This window comes from Prionailurus viverrinus, chromosome E3, assembly GCF_022837055.1.
Source record: "Prionailurus viverrinus isolate Anna chromosome E3, UM_Priviv_1.0, whole genome shotgun sequence".
NCBI lineage: Eukaryota > Metazoa > Chordata > Mammalia > Carnivora > Felidae > Prionailurus > Prionailurus viverrinus.
In genome coordinates, this window is record NC_062576.1 from 31,217,904 (window position 1) to 31,235,434 (window position 17,531).

Consider the following 17,531-nt stretch of genomic DNA (forward strand, 5'->3'; position numbering starts at 1 on the left):
TACCTAATTATACGACTTTACCTTCTCCTGAGCACTGATATCCGTGAACACATGGGCTCAACGAACTAATTAGAGATATTTTCTCTAGAGTACATTAAAATAAATGCGTGACGGGGAGCCTGGGTGGCTCGGTCGGCTGTGTGTGTACAACTCTTGATTTCAGCTCAGGTCATGATCTCAGGGTCATGGGATTGAGCCCAGTACGAAGCCTGCTTAAGATTCTTTCTCTCTTTCCTCTTCCAACCCTTCCCTGTTCTCAATCTCTCTAAAATAACAAAACAAAACAAAACAAAACAAAACAAACAAACAAACAAACAAAAAAAAAAAAAACAGGGGCACCTGGGCGGCTCAGTCGGCTAAGCATCCAACTTCGACTCAAGTCATGATTTCACGGTCTGTGAGTTCAAGCCCCACGTCGGGCTCTGGGCTGACCGCTCAGAGCCTGGAGCCTGTTTCAGATTCTGTGTCTCCCTCTCTCTGACCCTCTCTCACTCGTGCTCTGTCTCTCTCTCTTTCTCTCAAAAACAAACATTTTTTTTCAATTTTAAAAACACAAATAAAAATAATAAAGGTAACGATTAGAAGGGTCCATCAATATCCATCTATAAAATCTCAGGTGCCCCCAGTGATACAAGGTGGATGCTTCTGGACACCTGGGCTCGGAAAAGAGCTGAGTTCCGTGTAATTCTCCCAAATGTGCTGTTCTGAACGCCTCTGGAGGGAGGCATGACACGGCTTACCTTCCTCTCCTCCAGCCCACTCTGATGGAGCGACGAACAGAGTGACGTTAATTGAGGAATTACTCCACAATTACAAGAACTTTTCTTCCGAGCCAGAGACTCGGGCTCTGTCACTCTGAGAACATGCTTAAATGTCCTCATTCTGTTTTTAATTCACACTTGAAACTTCAGGCCCCTTCATCTCCTTCTCTCCAGTTCAATAGGAGGATAGTTTACACCCAGGCAAAGACATTTTCATCTTCAAAGAATATTGCCAACTTCCAAAGACTTCTCTATATCTGACAGGAGAAAATCTCCAGAAAACCCATCATCATCCTATTAGATGGTTCTTACCAAACAATATTTAATAAGTTATGCATAAGGAGCCAAACACGTTATGTTCTGAGTTGCCTTTGAAATCCAAAAAAAAGGTTTCAAAAGGAACACTTTCCCACCAAGTAAAAGCCCCTAAAACTTGAGTAGGAAAAAAAGGGGGGGGGGCCACTAAGGACACGAGCTGCTAATTCATAGGAAAAGAAATACGAACTAAGAAGCATATGAAAAGTACTCAACTCCTTACTAATCAAAGAAAATGCAAATTAAAACAACAGGGGAGCATTTTTGTTGTTGTTGTTACAAATTAGCGAAGGGTTGCAACACCATCATTTTCCAAGCTAGGTGGAGTGTCGTGGTATGGGTACCCATGTTGGAAGAATGGTGTTTCTGCATTTCTGGACAGCAATTTGACACTGTGTTTCAAGGGCCCTCCGAGAGGGGGTAATCTTTGACTCAGCAGTTCCCTTTCTAGAAACCACAGAAGCTGTGTCAGTCCAATGTGCTTGGTTTAATGGACAGGATGACCATCACGAAGAATGTCTACGACCAAGGCCAGTCATGCACAGCACAAATGACACTTGGGGTCTCTGCTGCTGAGCCACCCTATGCATCCTGGGATGCTTAGCAGCATTCCTGGCCTCCACCTGCTAGTGGTCAAGAGCACACCCACTCGCCTACCCACCACCAGTCACAACAAGCACAACTGTCTTGAGACATTGCCAAATGTTCCCTGGGGTGCAAAATCCCCATGGAAAACCACTGATTTAAGAATAACCACTTAAGCCACCCGTCTGTCCAATTATAACAAAAGGGTCAAATAATTTATGGTCTGTTCATATGATGGAATATTACGGAGACATTTAAAATGTTGCTTTTAAGAGGTATTTAATGGCATGGAAACCTAATCATAACAAAATGGCATGGGGGGAGAGAAAATTAATTAGACGTGTATTCTTAGGAAAACAGACTAAGTGGAGTGGGGCACCTGGGTAGCTGAGTCGGTTAAGCACCCGACTTCCACTCAGGTCAGGATCTCACAGTTGGTGGGTTTGAGCGCCATGTCGTCGGGCTCTGTGCTGATGGCTCAGAACCTGGAGCCTGCTTCACATTCTGTGTCTCCCTCTCTCTCTGCCCCTCCCCCCGCTCACACTCTATGTCCTGCTCCCTCTCCTTCAAAAATAAATAAACATTAAAAAAAAATTTTTTTAAAACAGACTAAGTGGAAATAAAGCAAATGCCCACGTCCATTTTCTTTAGGTAGTAGGATGAAAAAGCAGTTTTTGTTTCTTTTTTCAAAACAGCTACAGGTTCTATAAGCTCAGAGAATGGATTTCTAGTCTGAAAAGCCTGGCTTTAAATCCCAGCAGTGCCACTTTCTAGCACTTATTCTTACTAACTCTTAAGCTCCGAATTGCTGTGACCTCATCCACCACATGGGATAACCGTGTGGTAACGCACATAAATGCCTAAGAAGGCGGCTGGCAAGTCGTGAAGAATTCAGATAAAAGCTAGTTCTCATTAACAGGAACTACATTTTAATTCAACTTTCTCTTTTTTTATTTTAAATGTTTTTAGTGTTTATTTATTTTTGAGAGAGAGAGCGAGCGAGTGCGAGTGGGGGAAGAGCAGAGAGAGAGAGAGAGAGAGGGGCAGAGAGACAGAATATGCAGCAGGCTCCAGGCTTAGACTGTAAACACACAGCCCAACACAGGGCTCGAACGCTTGAACTGCGAGATCATGACCTCAGCCTAAGCTGGATGTTTAACCGGCTGAGCCACCCAGGCGCCCCAAAACCTTTTTCTTAAAAAGAAAACAAATACACGGCACCAAGCCAGGAGGAGCTCGTCTGACTTCTCCAGGGGGAAAGATGCTATCTGACAATGCGTGGTCACTGGTGCTTGGGGACTTGGCATTGGGCAGAACTCTTAGTGGTAGAATAAAGACAGGGATGAAAAATCTGCCTGGCAGAAGGGCACGGCCTGTAGGAAAATGTTGTCTGAATTGGGCAGAGAGAGACCTTCAAAGCAAGAGTATGGACATGTCAAGGGTCATGAAGAGTTGACCTAACAGTTAAAACAGCCAATGAAAGGCCTTACAAAGAGGCAGGGGAATCGAGTCTGAGAATGTTACTGGGCATACGGTGGTCCCTTGAGACTACAGAGCCCGGAGAGTTGGGAGTCCCAGGTAATTGCAGGGAAATCTAAGAGGACCATGGGCATGGCCATAGGGACATCCTGAAAGAATCTGGACACTTGGTTTCAAGATCTTCCTGCCTGTCCCGCAACTTCCTTTTCCTCTTTGGGTCTCTGACTACTGACGTAATTAGACAAGTAGAATAGCTTTGTGTGTGAGCATAGGAAAGCTGGGGACCCACCACCTAGAGATGAATCCTGGGTCCACTATGTACTAGCTCTTGTACCTCTGAGCAAGTTGCTTACTTTATGCAGGTAGTAACCCTTCATTTCCACATCTACAAGAGGCAGATGCTGGAACTGATGCTGGGTAAACTGGTTTGCACACTGGAGGTAGCACCTAGCAAGTACTCACTAAAATGGCAGCTCTCATTTTGTTTCCTCCCAACGTAGACTTAGAACCTTCCTCAACGTGGAAGTGGTCCTTCTGAAACTTCAAACACGGGCTAGATCAGTGGGAAGATGCACAAAGAACGAGAGACAACAGCTCCTTGGCCCCATCACCTGCTCTGGGGATCGTCACACGGTCTCTGCCCACAGTGCTCTCTTCCCTTCAGCACCCACTGACCAGTGCTGGGTCCCGGAGAGCTGCGAGGGATCCTGAGAAGGTCAAGAAACAGCCTGTTGGCCTCAGGTGGCTCAGAGTCCCGTGGCCAAGACAGAGATGGAAGGCAAGACGCACGTTAGTCAAGTGTGGTAGCAGCTATTGAGTGGAGGACACAAGGTCAGATCATGGTTAGCACTCAGACCCTGAAGTCATAGTCCCTGGTTTTAACTCCAGATCTGATCAGCCATGTGAACTGGACAAGAAACTTCACCTCTCTAAGGCTCAGTATTTCATCTGTAAAATGGGGAGATTAACAATAGCGCGTCTCCCACTTAGGATCGTCGGCAGAACAAAATAAGGGGAAGCCTTTGGGATCGTGCCTAGCACACAAGTGAGTGATTAATGAATGTGAGTAACTAGCACTCCTGAAATCTGGGTGACTAGATGTATGGATCCTGGAAAGACAGTCTGATTCCCTGATTCCCCGATTCCCCGACCTGCAGAGAAATGAGATCCTTTCAGCGGGAGTCAGGCACCCCTTCCGATATCCAGTCTGGGAAGGCCTCGGGGCTCATGACCTCACACATCTGAACTCCCCCTCCACCTCACCACCCAGATCTACAGGAAACTTTCTCAGGAATTACGATATATACTTTCATTGTTTCCACCACCTACCCCCCAAACACAAACAACTCATGGCTGTGAAGAGTAATTCATCCATTCACTACATGGAAAGGGAATTCTAAATCAATTGTAAAGACAATACCACACTGTACCCTACCATACATACACACAAAAGAATGAGAGAGAGAGAGAGAGAGAGAGAGAGAGAAAGAGAGAGAGAGAGAGAGAGAGAGAGAGAGAGAAAGAAAGAAAGAAAGAAAGGAAGGAAGGAAGGAAGGAAGGAAGGAAGGAAAAGGAGGGAGGGAGGGAGGAAGGAAGGAGAGGGAGGCAGGAAGGAAAGAAGGAAGGGAGGAGAGGGAGGAAGGGAGGAAGGAAAAAGGAAGCAGAGAGGGAGAGAAAGGGAAAGAAGGAGGAAGAGAGGAATGGAGAAAGCAAGTCCTTGAGCACCACCAGGAAAGGGTGAATGGGGAATAACCATGGTCAGGGCAGGACTGTCTGAGGACAAACAGGTACTGCACACCTGAGCACACTCTCTCTTGGCCTCACCAGAGCAGACAGGTGACAGGTGTCTCCCTATGACTATGCCACCAGCACACCTGCTTGCCCCGAAGCCCCCTGGGGTCACTGTGGGTGAGTCTCAAGCTGAATGGACTCATGTGTCTTGCTGACTTCCAACAGAAGCCCATTCTTCCTTTCCCTGGCGTGAGTCTGGATGTTTGGGCAGACAGAAGTGCTTGAGGGTTTTGTTAAACAAGGGAGGCTTTGTGATGTCTGGGAGAAGTGCCACCACAAGATGACAAATTTGGGCCAGCCTGCCTGCCATTCTTAATTCCTCACACACACACACACAAACACATACACACACACACACACACACACACACACACACACACACTTCTGGGTAACCCTGTGTGTGCCTGCTTGACACACAATATTTAATAACCCTGACATTGCATCTACTGACCAATCAGAAAGGACACTGACCATAGCATTGGAGAAGGTTCTGGAAGTACACTGTCGTTACCCTTTTAGTTAAAAAAAATCTTGGGAAGGTTTAGAGGATCTACGGGAAGGGCCAAGGTGGCAGGTGGGTACTTAGGGCACCCAGGGCAATAGCAAGGTAGCACTTCAATATTTAAATACCGCTCATGGCCACACCCGTGTGTACCAGCTGTCCTAGACTGGGTGTCCCATGGGTGACCTACCAAGAAACTGCTCCCAGAGAAAGACAAAAACGGACAAACAAACATATAACAACAACGAACCAGTAAGAAAGCAACTGAAGCAGAACAAAGAAAGGAAAGGGGGGCAGGATCTAGGGTATAAACTGGCCCCACTGATGGCCTGATCCAGGGCAAGAGAATTGGGCTCTCAATTCTTGCGCCCGGCGGTCATGAGTACAGGGCTGTCCTGGGAGCAGGATACAAACTGTCAGGCGTCTTTGGCTCCTTGCATGTGAGCGAAACAGCTCCAGGAGCAGCTGGGAAAGTCCTCGGAACAACAATCACTGGTACCGGCTGTTGCCAACAAAAGCACAGGAAAGTCAAAGGTTGGATCCCACGAGAATGGTAGTAATGATAATAATTATAATTTTTAAAAATAAAAATACAAAAACATGTTTGAACAAAATCCAGTATTTTCAGCATGAAAAGAAAAATTAGCAGACCTGGGTGGAGTGCCGACATGACACCAGCTGGATGTCAGTCCAAGCCCTTAGGTGGGGAGGGAATGCATATAAATGATGACTATGGGAGATAAATGGTATATAGCGTAGCAGAGGGTACCTGCTCAGGTGGTTAACATTTCTCCTCTCAGGTAATTCATTTCTGTGTTTTTAAATGTTTATTTTTATTTTTGACAGAGAGAGAGAGAGAGCAGGAGAGGGGCAGAGAGAGAGAGAGAGAGAGACACAGAATCGGAAGCAGGCTCCAGCCTCTGAGCTGTCAGCACAGAGCCCGATGCGGGGCTCGAACTCACGAACCGCGAGATCATGACCTGCGTTGAAGTCGGATGCTTAACCGACTGAGCCACCCAGGCGCCCCTCTGGCAATTCATTTCCAAATGAACTCCTGGCCTCCAGTCTCACTCCCTTCAATGGTAAAGAGCGATAAGAGTTAAAACTTACAGAACGCCATTGGGCAGACCACGTGTCCAACCTCACCACACTTTGCAAGGTGATCATATTCTTCCCATTTTACAGAGGAGCACACTGAGGCTAGGAACGTCTGAGAGACTTGGACAAAGTTTCACAACCAGTAAGCGGTAAGAGAGAAAGTCCAGGATCTCAAGTTCGCCAGACAATACACCTTACGTTCTCTCTAACCCCCACCCCCACCAACACTACCTCGTTTGGGTGCAAACATAATCCAGAAGCAGACCCTGAGAGGAGGATTTACTTGCAATTCAGGTAATGTGCAACACATTTTCCAGAAAGTGCTCACAGCAAAAACGGGTAAGGGAGCAGACAAAACAGGACAGGGAAGGGGGAGAGGTTGAGCAAGGGGCAATTTCAGGGAATGTGCCAACCTCATCCTGATCCTCTTTGTAGTTCTGATGTGAACACGAGACCTCAGAGTTAGTTCCAACTCAAGGTAAGAGAACTGGGCCCCACAGGCCTGCATCACTCAGGTACTGGGGGCATGCAGGCTCGCAGGCAGAAAGGATCCAGCTAACTGCCCAAAGGGGTCCTTTAAAGACTCACAGGAGCAGACCAGGGGAAGCAGAGCCCACAGAGGCATGCCAAAGCAACTGGAGGAGAGGCGACAACACACTGGCCTCCATCATTCTTCCCCAAGCCCAGCAGCACTCTCCCAAGCCCCAGGCTTTAAACCCCAAGAACCAACTTCCCTGCTGTCTAGTGGAAAGAAGGCTCCCTTCCTGAAGTTATAAAGATCATCTCGAAGACTGTTTCCAAGAGCTGATTACCTAAGCGTGGCTCTGATCGAAGCAAAGTATCGCATTTTACACCTCTATAGAGAGAGAGAGACGTAATTGAGTAACTTGCTCCTGGATCTTCAGCTCTCTTCATACATGTATCAGTAAATAAGAGAGAGAATTCGACTGTTCACAGAACTTCAGCAAATTGAGCTCATATTTGGAGGCAAAATAAAAGGCCGCTAAGATTTAATATGAAATCCTTCCACAAGGAAAATGATTGAATACATTACAAGGGCTTTAATTTTCACCATGGTAGATATTGAATATGCCTTTCATTTTTTTTTTTCTGCCTCTCAGTACCTCTGCTCATTTCCTTGATGCTTGAGGCTTCGATATTGAGGAAGCTTAAAGAGATAAGAATCAGTGTATTGGCAATGGAGTGACAAGGGCAAGGTGGCAGGAAGGCTGGGAATGCTGGGATTGCACGAATGCCAGATCCCCGTATGGGGAGTCCAAGGTGGGTTTGAGCTTGGAAATCAACGTTGCCTACCAAGTATTGAAGCAAATAACACCAACAGCCGAAGAGAACGGATGCCAATATGGAGTCATAAACAGGAGCCACCGCCAAGAGCCAACAAGCACTCATTACCTTAATCATGTACCATTGGGTTGTAAGAAACAGAAACCCAGTCAAACCAGCTTGAACTAAAGGGGATTTAAATTGGAAGAATCGGAGGGCACAGAACAGAGCTCAATACGGTAAATAACCAGAAAGTTAACACTCAAAAGTACTTTGTCCTCTGTGACACCAAGTGAAAGCAAATGTTTTCTGAGGCCCTACTACATGTCAGGCATTGTGCCAAATGCTTGACCTGCAGTCTCTCACAGTTAACCCTCACAGACAGTCTCTGAGGTGCAAACATCCCCATTTCTCAGAGGGCGAAACTGAGGCTCCAAGAGGTCCAAGGAAATTCCTCAAGGTTTCACCGCTCTTTATGTTGATTTAATTAATTTTCCTTTTTACGGAATTTGAATTAATTTAAACGTAAATGGCTACATGTGACTAACGGTGCCATATTAGGCAGCCACCCTTAACGGTTCCCGAATGGTGTCTGGAGGCACCCTTAAGGCTGACTCCACCCCCAACTGGCTGCACGACCCTGACCAGAGTTCCATGACCTCTCTGTACCTCAGTTTTCTCATTCGCCATATGGGAATGATGCTGAGGTCTCCCCAGAGCACTGGAGGATGAAGCAAGTGGGTGCATGTGGAGCGGTCAGAACGGTGCCTGACACACAGGAACCACTGAACAAGCATCAGTGCAGGAAGATGGACAGAAGTCAGAGGTGTTGAGTGGGGTGGCCTCCGTAGAGTCCCATAGCAACAGACGGTTGCCTAGGGCCGCCATGACAGAGTCCCATAGGCTGGGCAGTATGAACAACAGAAATGTATTCTCTCTCCCTTCCAGAGGCTGGAAGTCCAAGTTCAAGTGTCAGGAGGGAGAGCTGCTTTCTTCTGAGGCTTGCAGATGGCCGTCTTCTCCCTGTGTCCCCATATGGCCTTCTCTCTTTATGACTGTGTCCTAATCTCCTATTCCTATAAGGACGCCAGGCACACTGGATCAGAGCCCACCCATAAGACCCATTTTAACACAGTGAGCCCTCTAAAGACTCAGTTTCCAAATACAGTCATGCTGTGAAGTAATGGGTGTCAGGACTTAAATATATGAATTGGGGGGGGGCACAAAATTTGTGTTCTAACAAAGTTACAGCAGGCGGCAGATCAAGATTGCCAATTCCATTCTGATCACAGGCTGCGCTAGCCTGGCTGCGGGATCGTTCCCCTGGGGATCCACCCTGGAGGAACCAGAGAGAAAAGCAGAGGACTGGGCAGGAGTTGCTGGAGCGGCTAGGGGCTAATCTGGATGGGGGAAAGTGGGGAATGACTGGGATTTGAGGCAGAAGCTGCTTAGCATGGCTGTAGGAAGATAAACCAGAAGGGCAGGTATAAGAATTTGGCCCCCAGTGCTCCCCTACCATTGCCCTGGGGCAAACAGCACCTGCCCCATTGTCGCCCAACTCAGGCCTCCCATCCAGATGCTGTCAGAGGTAAAATCAGGGCAAGGGAAGGCTGTGTGCTTATAGGGTGCTGAAAAAAGCAGGTGGCACCTAAGTCACCTCAAAGAAGTAGACCTTGTGGCGCCTGGGTGGCTTTAGCTTGTTAAGCGTCAGACTTCACCTGAGGTCATGATCTCACAGTTTGTGGGTTTGAGCCCCGCATCAGGCTCTGTGCTGACAGCTCAGAGCCTGGAGCCTGCTTGGGATTCTGTGTCTGTCTCTCTCTCTGCCCCTCCCTTGCTTATACTATGTCTCTCTCTTCCTCAAAATTAAAAAAGAAACATTAAAATTTTTAAGGAAGGAAGGAAGGAAGGAAGGAAGGAAGGAAGGAAGGAAGGAAGGAAGGAAGTTGACCTCAAAGAAAGGTGAGGACTTCTCGCCCTTCAAACCCCCAAAAGCGTCTCCTCCTCTGTTGCCGCCCTGATGGCACAGTGATGCCTGAAAAGCTGTCTGGAATGGTGAGCAGTGATTGGCTGCGGGTTGCTGGCACCTGGGGTTCTTCATGCCAGGGCACCCAGCCCCTACCCTCTGAGCCCTGAGCCCACTGGAGCTAACACTGGGGCCTGGCGTTCACCCATCTACACTGCCCATCACCATAACCCAGTACCTTCAGGGTAGAACAAGCCTACAACCCCAAATAGCAAGACATTTGAGGAAAACAACCTTTTCAAAAGAAAAACAACACACTGGGCTACAGGTTCCAACAGAAGAAAAAATATCGGAGCAGTCAGAATTGAAAACTAGTCCTTCGTTAAACGTGTTACAAAGATAAAAAGAAAACATCAGCAATAAAAAATAAGAACAAGAAACTGTCAGGGCGCCCGGGTAGTTCAGTTGGTGGAGACCAACTCTTGATTTCAGCCCAGGTCATGATCCCAGGGTCGTGGGATGGAGCCCCAAGCTGGGCTCCACGCTAAGCGTGCACCCTGCTTAAGATTCTCTCTCTCCCTCTCTCTCCCTCTCTCTCTCTCTCTCTCTCTCTCCCCCCACCCCATGCCCCTCCTCAACTCATGGTCTTGCACACTCTTGGTCTCTCTCTAAAATAAATGAAATGAAAAAAAATTTTTTAAAGAACAAGAAAATATATAAAACAACCATGTTGAGAGCTACCTGGGTGGCTCATTTGGTTAAGTGACTGACTCTTGATCTCAGCTCAGGCCATGACCTCGTGGCTCAGGAGATCAAGGCCCACAGACCTGTGGCTCTGCACTGACAGCATGGAGCCTGCTTGGAATTCTCTCTCTCCACCCACCTGCCACCCCCCCCTCAAAAATAAATAAACTTCAGGGGCGTCTGTGTGGCTCAGTCAGTTAAGCATGAGACTTTAGCTCAGGTCATAATCTCACAGCTCGTGGGCTCAAGCCCCACATCGGGCTCTGTGCTAACAGCTTAGAGCCTGGAGACTGCTTTGGATTCTGTGTCTGCCTCTCTCTCTGCCTCTCCCCTGCTCCTGTTCTGTCTCTGTCTCTCAAAAATGAATACATTTTTGAAAATAAATAAATAACATAACATAACATAAAAAACGAATTTAATAAATAAATAAACCACGTTGGAATATCAGACATGAAAATGTAATAATTGAAATAAAGAATACAATGTGAATAAAGAATACAATGAAATAAAGAACAAACACAGCTAAAGAAAGAATTAATCAACTGGAAGACAAGATTGAGGAAATCTTCTAGAAAGAAGAAAAAATAAAAAATTACTCTTTAAGTCAACTGATACAGAGGATGGAAAAGAACCCCTAACATCTCACAATAAGAATCCCGGAAAGAGAGAAATAAAAGTAGAGAAGATTAAGTATCTGAAAAAACACTGGATATGGTGTTCTCAGAAGTTTGTTTTTTTTTTAAGGTCCAAAGAGGAGAAATGAGGAAAAACATGTATGTTGACATATTAGAGTACAAGTTAAAATTATCAAAACGAAAGAGGAAATTCTAAAAGCTTCCAAGGAGAAAGAGATCACATTTCTAAAATCAAAGAGTCAGACTGACATCAGAATTTTCATCAGCATCACTGTATGCGAGAACCAAGTAGCGTTTTCAAAGAATTAAACGGAAAACAACGTAAAAATTAGAATGTTATATCCAAATAAGCTGTCATCCAAATATGAAGATATGATAAAGGTATTGTCAGGTACAGAAGACCTCAAAAATGTCACACAGAGCCAGCCCCACAATGGAAAACAATTTGGAATGAATTACCTAAATAAAGGGAAAGACATACCCAGGAGATGGCAGATAGACTGATAGAGCTGACCAACTGTCTTGATATGGTCTTTAAGGAATGGCTAAGACCAAATAAAAAGAAATTGTATCCATAAAAACACAGAATTAAAAGCCTCCAGATCCTACTCAAAGTGTGGTCCCTGGACCAGCAGCCGGGGCATCACCTGGGCTTGTTAAAAATGCAGGAATCGAGGCCCCACCCACAACCTACTGAAACAGAATCTGCATTTTAATTTTTTTTTTCAACATTTATTTATTTTTTTGGGAGAGAGAGAGAGACAGAGCATGAACAGGGGAGGGGCAGAGAGAGAGGGAGACACAGAATCGGAAACAGGCTCCAGGCTCTGAGCCATCAGCCCAAAGCCTGACGCGGGGCTCGGACTCACGGACCACGAGATCGTGACCTGGCTGAAGTCAGACGCTTAACCGACTGCGCCACCCAGGCGCCCCAACAGAATCTGCATTTTAATACGATCTGCAGGTGATGTGAATACATATTAGAATGTGAGAGACATCTGCTTCGGATTCTGTGTCTCCCTCTCTCTCTGCCCCTCCCCTGCTCATGCTCTGTCTCTGTCTCAAAAATAAACAAAAACATTTAAAAAAAATTTAAAGAATGTGAGAGGCACCAGTCCAATGAAGTCAGTAGTTAGTGGTAAAGAGGGAAGGGCCAAAGGGATGGGGAAGTGTGTTAAGTACTCATCTTACAAGAGGAGACCTAGAGACATCGATTTGTGAAAAGAAAGCAAGGATTAAAATTTTTTAAGTGAGAAACACTGAAAGAAATTACAACAGATAAACAGCAGTCAAAACCAATGAACAATGGCAACATGCAATGTTATGGATGAATATTCATTAAATCGGGGACAAAAGGGAAGACCCAAAAGGTGATAAATAACATGATACACCTTTTACAAAAAAAAAAAAAAAAGGAGTCAAAATAAAAATACAAACATTTAGGAATATAAGGAGAAACAATAAGTATATCAGAAGGAGAGCAAGGAGGGATGCCTGGGTGGCTCAGTCAGTTGAGCATCTGACTCTTGATTTTGGCTCAGGTCATGTTCTCATGGTCATGAGCCAGAGTCCCAAGTCATCCAAACTCTCAGCTTGAGGTTCTCTCTGTCCATCTCTCTCTGCCCCTCCCGCATGTGCACGCTCTCTTTCTCTCTAAATAAACAAATAAACATTTAAAAGCGGGGGGGGGGGCGGGATTTGGACTTGGATGGAGCAAGCCAGGGGAGTGGGCTGACGGGGAACCATACGGTTAGATGCACATTACTATCGATATTCTACCTTAATCTGGGCCATGAGCTCACAGGCGCTTATCACATCACCCAAAATGATCAACTATTCGACATAACTAACCACACAAAATCAAGCCCTGCATGGAACAATGAGAGTCCGCTCTAAACCAAGGAGTATGATCAGTCCAGTCTTGTGTGCCCGGCACATAGGAGATGTGTCTTGCATAGAGCAGATACTCAAAAGGTGCTTAATGGATAGAGAATTACTTTGGCAGCGATGTGCAGGATCACAGAGGGATCGGAGAAAGACCAGCAAAGAGGGTGTGGCTGTATAACCCGGGCAAGGATACGTGGTGAGACAAGACATGGTGACAGGAGAGGACAGGGCAGTACCTGAAGATTTAATGCCAACACACAATCCGCAGGACTCAGTGGCTGATTAGACAGGGAGACTGAGAGGGGAGAGGAATCCAGGCTGGCAACCAGGTTCCGGAACCCCCCAAACTGATTAGAAACCATCCCATCACTTGAAGAGACTGGTGTCTGGCTTTTTCATCCCCCCAACATTTTATTACAGAAACTTCCCAGTACACAGAAAATTGGAAAGAATTGTATGGTGAAGACCCACGTACTCACCATATAGAGGCTACAGTCAGTACTTGGATAGATTTTCTTTCACATGATCTATCATTCATTCTATCCATTCTCCAGCCACCCCTCAACTCATCTTCTTTTACTAGTATTTTTTTTTAACATTAATTTATATTTGAGAGACAGAGAGAGACAGAGCACGAGCAGGGGAGGGGCAGAGACAGAGGGTGACACAGAATCCAAAGCAGGCTCCAGGCTCTGAGCTGTCAGCACAGAGCCCGACGTGGGGCTCAGACTCACGAACCCTAAGATCATGACCCGAGCAGAAGTCAGACGCTTAACCGACTGAGCCACCCAGGTGCCCCTGCTAGTGTTTATGTTTTTAAGGAGAGGGTCCCCTTACTAGTTCCGTCACAATGCACTGGGATGGAAACAAAGTTGAAGGAAATTTCTCACCTCCTTACACACAGAGACCAAACAGTATATGCGATGATCCCTAACTGTCCCCCACCCCACCCGAGGTAGCTGCACTCCTGTGGGGCTTTGATAATGTCATTCCCGTTAGATATTAAACAGATTACTCTGGAAACAAACACTATTGTCCTTAATTGTTCTTTATGTGAGTTTTATGGAGGTGGCAATTTGCATCACTGGCATTCGGTCTGGGGTTTGGAAACACACTCACCACCTAACATTTCAAATTATTTACCATCTACACGGAGCATAATTAAATTCTGAGTGCTTCAAATAATACTCAAACGTCAGTTACAATCAAAATTGACTCCTTAGGTTACATAATACTCCTCCTTCTTTATATAAATCAGCAATTGTAATTGGATGAAACAGGGATACATTTATGAAAATTCTTCCCCAAGGGGGAATAGAAGTCAGGCTTGTTTCTTCCGGAAGAAACACTGAGCAGTCCCATTATCTGACACAGAGTCAGCGGTGCCATTTTGGTTAATGAAAGTAGGGTGGGGCAAATTCGGGTTTCCATTTTATGAGCTGGTGAACAGCACGCCATCCCAGGTGCCATCTACCCATTACCATGCTCACTCTCTCCCTCCCTCCCTCTCTCTCTCTCTCTCCCCTCTGTCTCTGCACCAGCTAGTCCCTAGGCAAGCTTCCTCCCCACCCCCACCCTTATTCACATCAAGCGAATAACTTCCTCTCCTTCTTCACAGCTCTGCTCAGGAAGCCCAAGAAGTTTTACCCGATCCTCCCCTCCCCCACCAAGCCCCCCACTGGACTGTGTTCCCCACAGCACCACCTCCTCCCATCTGTGGTGAGTCCCCTAAGGGAAGGGCCCATTTCTTTCATGTCTATGCTCAGTGCCTTGCCAGAGGATAACCCACCAAGGTCTACCCCTTCTCATTCACTCAACAGCTACTTGTTGAGCAAGTACTAGAAACTGTTCTAGGCACTTGGGACACAATGAGCACTTGGGTCAATGAGACAGGAAAGGTCCTCTACCTTCACGGAGCTTACAATCCAGGGGGAACGCCACACCCATAGGCGCACACACACACCCAGGACGGGAGCTGCCATGTTCCTATAAGTGTTCCATCTCCTTTTCAGCTGGAAAGACTGAGATTTGATGCAAGAGAAACCTGGGCTGAAGCTATGAACCCTAGAATTCACTACATGGGTATCTTCGGGCAAACTTAGATTAACCTCTCAGAACCCCAGTTTCTTCATGCATTAAACGGGCATTATAAAAATCTAGCTTACAGAGTAGGTTGTATAGACTCGATTTTTTTATGTTTTTTTTTTTTAAAGAGAGAGTGAGAAAGAGAGAGAGAGAGAGAGAGAGAGAGAGCACAAGCAGGTAAGTGGCAAAAGGGGGGGGGGGGAGGACAGAGGATCCGAAGTGGGCTCTGTGCTGAAAGCAAGGAGCCCGATGCGGGGCTTGAACTCACAAACCATGAGACCATGACCTGAGCTGAAGTGGGACACTCAACTGAGTAAGCCACCCAGGTGTTCTTTAAGACTCCATTTTTTTGTTTTTTATTTATTTTTGAGAGAGAGAGAGGGAGAGAGCACAAGGGGGGAGGGGCAGAGAGAGAGGGAGACACAATCTGAAGCAGGCTCCAGGCTCTGAGCTGTCAGCACAGAGCCTGATGCAGGGCTTGAACTCGTGAACTGCGAGATCATGACCTGAGCTGAAGTCCTGTGCATAACCGACTGAGCCACCCAGGTGCCCCAAGAGTCCATTTTTTAATGCACGTAAAACATGTAGCCAGTGCCTAGCAGATAGTCCGTGCACAATGGTTTGTAGCAGTGATTATAATTATCCTCAGTCAGCCCAGCACAAGAATCTTTAACATCTCCTTATCACATAAGGACACTAAATGATTCCAAACCGATTTTATAACTCTGTTAGTAGTCATTCCTTCTGTACACTGGTATTTCCCATTCTCCTCCAACGGGGTAGGACTGGACCTTGCAATGGCCCTGATGCCAGGCAGAAACATGCGGCTTGCTTTGGCCAGTGACATGTGACTAGAAGCCTGTGAGAGCCACCACGTGACTTACTGTAGCCCGTTCCGCCCCGTCTCAGAGACTGACAACGTTCCAGAGAATGGACGTTCCGGTAAGTGGGCTTCCTGAGTGGGCAGGACTCAGAATAGAGCCTACTTGCAACCGCCTTGAGGCAGGAGTAATCAGCCTTTTTGGGTTAAGCCACTGAAGCGTTGGGACCATCTGTTACTGCAGCATAACCCAAACTAGGATGACTGATGCACAATCATCCTGCCAAGCCCTGCTCCCCACAAAAATACCCAACATATTCTCCACTCACATGCCCGCATCATTCAAGCTCATAATGGTCTCCTCCTGAGACTCTCCGCCACCTTACGTGTTCTTTTGATTCATTATAAGACCCATCTCTTTCTGAAAGTCTTCACTGGCTTACCTTCAGCCAGCCTCCTCCACGGTCCCTGACACATCTCTGAAGTAGCATTTCCACCATGCTACTTCATTTCCTCTGTCGAGGGGGACATTCCAGTCAGAGCTAGGCCTGGAACCAGGGTGGTCTGACTCAGGCTCAAGGTTTTGACTATCACCCGCGTTTGACTGTAACACTCACCCGCCTGAAAACCGTTTTGTTATTTAGCCCCTGGAAGTCACTTTGCAGTGCAAAGCCACAGCGTGGAATGATTCAGAGATTCTGAGAGGCAAAGATTCTCAGATTCAATGATTCAAAGATTCAGGAGAAAATATCTTTGGTCCAAACATACAGGAGAAAGTAAAGCATCTTTCCAAACCTCTGCAATGCCACGGAGATGGTAGGAGAATGAGAATTAGCGGCAGGGGAGGCTGCATCTCCCACCTTTCAAGCTCAGAGATGATGCACGCAAGCCAGTGACCACAAAAGGACAGAAGAGAATCCAAAGGGCCACCCTCTTCAAAAATTAATGAGTTTCTTTTCCTAAAGCAATCAGTGGGGTAAGCAACTCAGGATTGGTTCAAATATGTTGCCAAACGAAACTAATTGAGAATCGTAGTAAAACTTTGATTAGTCAGGAGGCTCTGGGTCATCAGATTTTCTGATGAATTAATGTTTCACTAGAAATTTCTATCGGTTTAATGCTCACTGCCAAAAATGCTGCTCAAACAAATGAAGCTATTATCCTTCTTAATAAGCCAGGCTATTGAGTATGACTTCAAATCCCTCAAGGATGACCGAGGATCTTGTCAAATATCTGGGGCATCATCCATGTCTGCCACAGACCTCACCCACAAATTTTCTCTGAAATTTAAACAATTCCTGATTAGGCCAGGCCTACTCACAGTGCTACCCCTTTGTTCCTCAGTTATCACGGCCTGAATGGCCTTCCCTGGTCACTATGACTTAAATATTTCTTTTTTTATTTAATGTTTATTTATTTATTTTTGAGAGAGCGAGAGAGAGAGAGCACACGAGAGAGAGCAAGCGGGGGAGGAGCAGAGAGAGAGGGAGACAGAGAATCCCAAGCAGGCTCTGAGCTGTCAGTGCAGAGCCTGATGTGGGGCTCAAACTCACAAACAATGAGATCATGACCTGAGCCA

At 46.3% G+C, this 17,531-nt stretch overlaps 1 protein-coding gene across 2 annotated transcripts in view; it reads right to left on the bottom strand.

Moving 5' to 3' along the window:
- The window catches only part of SHISA9 (shisa family member 9), a 277,140-nt gene that overhangs the window by 199,872 nt on the left and 59,737 nt on the right, over positions 1-17,531 (bottom strand). The window lies entirely within an intron of this gene.